The sequence below is a fragment of the Rana temporaria genome, chromosome 1 (assembly GCF_905171775.1).
Source record: "Rana temporaria chromosome 1, aRanTem1.1, whole genome shotgun sequence".
Classification (NCBI taxonomy): domain Eukaryota; kingdom Metazoa; phylum Chordata; class Amphibia; order Anura; family Ranidae; genus Rana; species Rana temporaria.
In genome coordinates, this window is record NC_053489.1 from 427,918,102 (window position 1) to 427,925,668 (window position 7,567).

General features: G+C 40.4%; 1 long non-coding RNA gene across 2 annotated transcripts; it reads right to left on the reverse strand.

The window, feature by feature from the left end:
• Positions 1–6,044: 6,044 nt before the first annotated feature.
• On the reverse strand, positions 6,045–7,157 carry LOC120915024. Of its 2 annotated transcripts, XR_005743840.1 has the most exons (4): positions 7,017–7,157; positions 6,762–6,895; positions 6,436–6,575; positions 6,045–6,270 (listed from the first exon to the last, which is right to left on the reverse strand). It is a non-coding gene; the product is annotated as an uncharacterized LOC120915024 (long non-coding RNA). The 2 variants fall into 2 exon arrangements; XR_005743839.1 differs by having other exon boundaries at positions 6,762–7,155.
• Positions 7,158–7,567: the final 410 nt, after the last annotated feature.

Sequence of the window (7,567 nt, forward strand, 5' to 3'; positions counted from 1 at the left end):
TCATTTAACCACTTGCCCACCGGGCCTATTCTGGCACTTCTCTCCTTCATGTGAAAATCACAATTTTTTTTTTTTGCTAGAAAATTAATCAGAACCCCCAAACATTATATATTTTTTTTTAGCAGACATCCTAGGGAATAAAATGGCAGTCATTGCAATACTTTTTGTCACACCGTATTTGCGCAGCGGTCTTACAAGCGCACTTTTTTTGGGAAAAAATCACTTTTTTGAATTAAAAAATAAGACAACAATAATTTTCGCCCAATTTTTTATATATTGTGAAAGATAATGTTACGCCGAGTAAAATGATACCCAACATGACACGCTTAAAAATTGCGCCCGCTCGTGGCGTCAAACTTTTACCCTTAAAAATCTCGATAGGCGACGTTTAAAAAATTCTACAGGTTGCATTTTTTGAGCTACAGAGTAGGTCTAGGGCTAGAATTATTGCTATCGCTCTAACGATCGCGGCGATACCTCACTTGTGTGTTTTGAACACCGTTTTCATATGCGGGCGCTACTCGCGTATGCGTTCGCTTCTGCGCGCGAGCTCGTCGGGACGGGGCGTTATTTTAAAAAAAAATTTTGTTTTCTTATTTATTTTAATTTATTTTTATAATTTGTTACACTGAAATAAAAAAAAAAAAAGACCTCAGATCTCATATTTCCGTCGCGGAGACCGCCGTTATCGTTTACAGGACCGTTGGCACTAAAGATGCATACCTCGGTTGTGGAAGCAGCTGCTGCCGTTACCGAGATATACATCTTTAAAAACAGGAAGTCTTTTAGACATGGGGCGGTGGGCAAGTGGTTAAAGTCCCCCTGACCAAACTCTCTCCTTTTCTGTTCAAATTTGGGATGGAGGGCAATTACTCATGGTGCCTTGGACGACATAATTTTTCGCTAAAATTTTGGGTGGAAGACACCCCTGGTCACTTAGTGGTCTGGTGCACCATATACTAATTGTTGTCACTTGGCACATAAAGGGGAACCAGGGGTATATTTTCATATGCCCCAGGAGCGCTCTTGCGTCGGGCGGGAATGGTATTACAAGATGCTAAAAGTATAGGTGAAACCTATGGTGATTTACCTTGTTGGCGCCGCTACTGTGTCTCAGCCAATCAGGAGGGAGAAACCCAGACAGCTAAGAAACTTGAGGACATCGCTGAACAGAGAGGGACCTCAGGTAAGTGTTAGAGGGGGCTGAGGGGGTTTGCTGCACACAGAATGCTTTTATATTAATGCATAGAATGCATTTTGATAAAAAAAACTTCTGCCTTTACAACCCCTTTAATAGTAGGGACTGAGCATAAGATGACATTTGGCATTCAGATCAGCATAAACAGTATCAAGGCCACCTCAAGTGCAGTCATGAGCACTAGTAAAGTTTAAACTACAAAGTACTGGAATGATACTGAGAGGGCATTTATGGCAGCAATGCTAGTCCTAAACTGACTGTCCAAAAGAAAGGGAGGATGGTAGGGGAGGAGGCAGGGAAACAAATGGGGTTTACAGAATATTTATTATGAGAGGGACAGTCCTTTTAGACATTCTTCTGCCGGCTATCTTTGAGGCCCTTTAAGAGCATCTTTGCACGTGACCTCTCGCTGTGGAAGAGGGGGGCCTCTCAGTCTCTCCTCAAAAATCTCAGGGTATCAGTGGTAGGAAGCAGAGGGTGAGTGGACACTCCAGACTTCCTGCAGCAGCAGTGCAGGTGCTGTGATGTGGGCGGTGCTGTGCTGCACCTCGATGTCCTCACTTCCAGTCTCAGATTTGGATCTCCGCTGGTATAGTCTCCAATTGGCAGTCAAATACCGGGGTATGTAAACTTTTGATCAGGGTTATTTGGGTAGTTTCTGATGTAATTATGATTAAAAAAGAGTAAACACAGTTGATTGATAATAAATGGCTTCAGCCAAACACTAACCGTGAGTGAAAGAAATGTTTATGTGTTATCATTCAGATTCTCTGAAAAATGTCCAAGAAATCATAAATTCTGCCAGGGTATGTAAACTTTTGATCAGGGTAATTTGGGTAGTTTCTGTTGTAATTATGATTAAAAAAGAGTAAACACAGTTGATTGATAATAAATGGCTTCAGCCAAACACTAACCATGAGTGAAAGAAATGTTTTTGTGTTATTATTCAGATTATTCAGATTCTCTGAAAAATGTCCAAGAAATCATAAATTCTGCCAGGGTATGTAAACTTATGAGCACAACTGATTGTGTTAATGAAAGTTACACAAATCTAAACCGATAAATGAATAATGCATCAAGGCTTCTATAATACATTTGTTTTAATGGAATTATCTTGTCTGCAAGGAATGTGGCAATAAGTACAGTGACAAACTGTGCAGCACCAGGCAATGTCATTAAAGAGGAACTAAAGTTAGTACCTTTATAAAATATTAAACTGGATAGTGAATGACATACAACAAATTAAAAGATATACGAGAGGAACAGAGAGGCACGTACATAGTCTAGTGGATAACTTGAATGAATTAAAACTAAAATCAGGACAGTAGCTGCCTTCCACCTTGTACCACCGCTTGTGATATAGGCTCAGTTCAACAGCACATGGAATCTCCAGCATGGCTTCAGATACGCACTCCTCTTTCCATGTTTTGCATATATGACCAACACACTGCAAACCTTGTTGCCTCCTGTTAAATTTTTCATGTATTTTTGTACAACAACTACAGATATACTGTATTATTCAGCCAGTAGATGGAAGTATTTATAAGTTTGTAGCTGCTCGATGTTATTTCTCTGTTTAAAGAAATGTCCTGTTTCCTGTCTGCAGTTAAGCAGCAAAGCCCATGTGGACTATGCACTGTTAGTTTTGTAGGGCTATATACAGAATTTTGAACACCTCCCCCTACTGGCATACATCCTTCCCTGAACACATCATCCCATCTCTCTGTATTTGTCACTCACCGCTGTCACACATCCCTCCTCAGTTGCCTAACCCCCATCCTGTAGGCAAACATCAATCCCTAGTTCTATTGCTCAGGTGTGGTGGAGAGGATTTCCATCACTTGGTGGAAGACACTTTCCCTGCAACGATATTTACCACATATTTGTTTTTTTTTCTTTGCGTTAGACTTTATTTTCACAGATTTTTTAATTATTTTTGAGTATTGCAAATGTGTTTTGCACATTATGTTTTAAGTTTGTCATATTCTGTTTTGGAGGCACTGCACTATTTTTCTTATTCATTTAAGATTGGTGATAGTTAGTGGATAATTACACTGAAATAAATCCTGAAAATTTGAGGGTAAGTTAACACCTATGTAAGGTATCGTAGAAGGGGGCCCAATGAATGGGAAGCTATCTCCAAGCATCTCCCTCCTAGAAGGAGGTATAATAATGAGTATGGCCATAGATTTATTAAAGTTATTCGAAATAACATCATCAGCATATAAACATAATTTAATGCTGCATACACACGATCGGTCCATCTGATGAGAACGGACCGATGGACCGTTTTCATCGGTTAATTGATGAAGCTGACTGATCGTCCGTCGCGCCTACACACCATCGGTTAAAAAAACGATCGTGTCAGAACGAGATGACGTAAAACACAACGATATGCTGAAAAAAAACAAAGTTTAATGCTTCCAATCATGCGTCGACTTGATTCTGAGCATGCGTGGATTTTTAACCGATGGTCGTGCCTAACGATCGGTTTTGTCCTATCGGTTAGGAATCCATCGGTTAAATTTAAAGCAAGTTGGCTTTTTTTTTAAAGGATCACTAAAGGAAAAAACATTTTTTGCTGAAATGACTGTTTACAGGGTAAAGAGACATAATAGTTAACTGATTCCTTTTAAAAACGATTACAAAAAGATAAAAATCAATCATATAATGTGCCTCTAGATGCAAAAACGAAAGTGAAACTAGTTTAGTCTTTGCAAGTTATTTCATGCCTCTGTGCTGGACAGTGCCATAGAGAGTCATGGCTAGGAAAACGAAACTAAAGTCTCCCATGACTTTTTTCATAAGGAGCCAGACAACCAGGAAGTGTTCAGAACAGAGTAGTATTACAGCAACATCAAAGCAAAAACTAGCAATGAGGACATGAAACCAGGACTGCAGTAAGGTAAAGGAAGCTATTTAGCTAAAAAAAAAAAAATTCCTTTAGTGACCCTTTAACCTATGGATAAATAACCGATGGGGCCTACACAGGATCGATTTGGTCCGATGAAAACGGTCCATCAGACCGTTGTCCTCTGTTTAACCTATCGTGTGTATGAGGCCTTAAGCTGACCGTGCCCTTCAGATAACCATTAATTTCCAGATGGAAAGTGATAGCTCTGGCCAATGGCTCAATTGCCAAAGCAAAGAGCAAGGGTGAAAGGGGGCAACCCTGTCTTGGGCCTCTCCCTAGAGAGAGACTGTATTCTTTACTTTGCCCACCAGTCCTCCCTCTCAAGCAGATATCAGGAGGTGTGTTATACATTTTTAACATGTTGGTATAGGACACCCACTCTCCTACATAAGATTTATCTCACCTTTAGGCTGGTTCTGCCAACAGGAGATTAATACATTTGTTCTTTTAGCGTAAGATTATGTTTAAAACCCTTTGGCCTCGTACACACGGACGGACTGTCCGCTGAAAACGGTCCGCCGGACCGTTTTCATCGGACATGTCCGCCCGGAGATTTCTGTCTGATGGTTGTACACACCATCAAACAGAAATCCGCGCGTACACTATACGCGGTGACGTGCGCGGCTCTGGAAGTTCTATGCTTCCACGCCTGTCCGGTGAGTCTGTACAGACGACCGAACATGTCCGACGGACAGGCTTCCAGCGGACATGTTTCTTGGCATGCTAAGGAAAAATTTGTCCGCTGGAAACCTGTCCGATCCGCCGGAAAATTGTACGGTCGGACGTACAGCGGACCAGTTTCAGTGGATATGTTCGGTCGTGTGTACGGGGCCTCACTGCTTTCATCTCGGAAGTCAGAACAGGCATCTGACTGGGAAGATTCATTATGCTCTGCTAAAAGACTAAATAAAACGTATAATTATAAAAAAAAAGAAGAAAAAAAAAAAGATGCAACAGAACTATCGGGGCAACTCAAATAAACTATAAAAACACACCCTTGCAAAAAGAAGACAAATTCTTGGAGGATTTAAACTGGCACATGGGACTGAAGGGCCTGTCCTTTTTAACCTGATTTACTATGTAGTATGTAAGCTCCTACATCCACAGTGATGGACCACAGGTTGGCATGACAAGTTCCATGAGACCAAATGAAAAGTATTTATTTTCATTTTAATATGGCTTTTGTGAATCTCACGTTTTTCTCATCCAATGTATTTATACAATTAGAACATAGGATTTTTATGATGATGTTTAACCACAGCTGTGAAGTTGCCTTGGGAATTGCATGCTCCTTCCCACAAAGTTACACACACTTTATGCACCGTTGCAGATATAGTTGACACGTCAAGCAGAGATGCAAATGAAGCTCCAGTATCAAGATTTTTTTTTTTACCAAAGCATTATTGTTTTTTCTTAGAAATCATGTTCAGTTCAGATTCAGATTCAGAATACTATTGATTGTAATTAACCTCTTTAGGCCAGATTCTCAAAAGAGATACGACGGCGTATCTCCAGATACGCCGTCGTATCTCTGAGTCTGGGCGGTCGTATCTATGCGCCTGATTCTTAGAATCAGTTACGCATAGATTTCTATTAGATCCGACCAGCGTAAGTCTGTTACGCCGTCGGATCTTAACTGCATATTTACGCTGGCCGCTAGGGGCGTGTACGCTGATTTACGCCTAGAAATATGTAAATCAGCTAGATACGCAAATTCACGAACGTACGCCCGGCCGACGCAGTACAGATACACCGTTTACGTTAGGCTTTTCCCGGCGTAAAGTTACCCCTGCTATATGGTGGCGTACATGCGGCGTACCAATGTTAGGTATGACAAAAAGAAAGCGATTACCCCCAGATGGGACTTTAAAGGCCAGACTCCAGTAAAGATATATAAATTTTATTATGGAAAAAACGACACAAACACGTGAATGAGTAGAAAAATATATAGCAAATTTATTTAAACAATTTAAGTAAGGACATCGTACAGTGTCCTAGCAAGGATAAAAAACCACATGCAAGTGGTATACAGATCCTATTTGTAAAGCAATAAAACAGACATGAGACAAAAATTGGTCCAACCCGACAGCCGTTTCGGTATCTGTGATCCTTCTTCAAGGGGTATTACAGACGATCATTGTGTCAGAGAAATACATGTCTATTAGAAAAGAGATATATACACATATTACATAGAAAAAATTCAACTTAAACAATATTTACAACTCTAGTGACCGAAATTGTTAAAAAACATGTGGAAGGGGGAGACAAGAAAAGGACAGCCATACAACTATGTCATTTATCAAAACAGATATGAGTTACTTACAGTCAATAAGATCTGTAGATAGAGTCCTGTCTCAGTGTGAAAGTACGCCAAAAACAAGGGGAAAATGCTGTATATGGAGATCAATGTCTCTGTGTTCACGGGGAGGATATACAATCATAGCCTACCAAAAAGGTCCACGCCTAGGGAAGGAAGGGAAAGAGGAAAGAAGAAAAAAAAAAAAAACAAAAAAAAAAAATAATAATATATATATATAATATGCATATATCATTATTTGTTGCATTCAAAGAGTTAAATGCAGACACACATTTATAGCAAAAAAGAGTAACCCCATAGAGCTGGTAATCCAAAAATGGAGAGTAACTTACCAGATATGGGAATCCATATAGGAGAGGGTATGCATGTGCCAGAGAACAAAAGTTCAGCCACAAGGAGACAAACTACCCAGATTATCCTATGTTTCAGGAAGGGTGGATTGCTGGGTGATCGCAGGCAGAGATCACTGGAAAAAGGAATTTAGGAGTATATATAAATAATATGTATGGCTAGTCTGGTGAAGTGTGCATAAAGGCACAGCACCAAAAACAAACAATAAGCCAAACATCAACAACCAGTGGTCCTACCTGCATGTGAGAAGTCTCCATAAGTCCAGCAGACGCCATGACAGTCAGAGACAATAGTGTCTGCAATGGGCTTAAATAGAGTCCATTAGTGGCTATGGCGCATGCGCGCGCGCACGTGCTGCGTAGTGACGCAATTGCGTCTTGGAAAAAAAAAAAAAACGGGATGGGCTTGAATAAAGTACATTAGCGGCATAGGCGCATGCGCGTGCGTATGCGCTGCGTAATGACGCAATTACGGAAATGACGCTATTGTGATGAAACTCGCAAGTGGACACCAGCACATTGATATCAATGCGGTGACTACACTCGAACAATTATTGCCTGCACAGTCCAAATACATTTAACAGACGCCATGATAGTCAAAAGTATGGACGTCGCATGTGTCGATCAGCATGGTAACACCATTGCTGCAATGACACATGTAGTAGCGTTGGCATGATGATGCAATCGCGGCAGACGGGTATAAAGTCGCAATTATATCAATGTCAATATGGTGATTCCATATATGACATTGATTAAAAATTGAAAATAAAATTAAATTAAAAATTGGA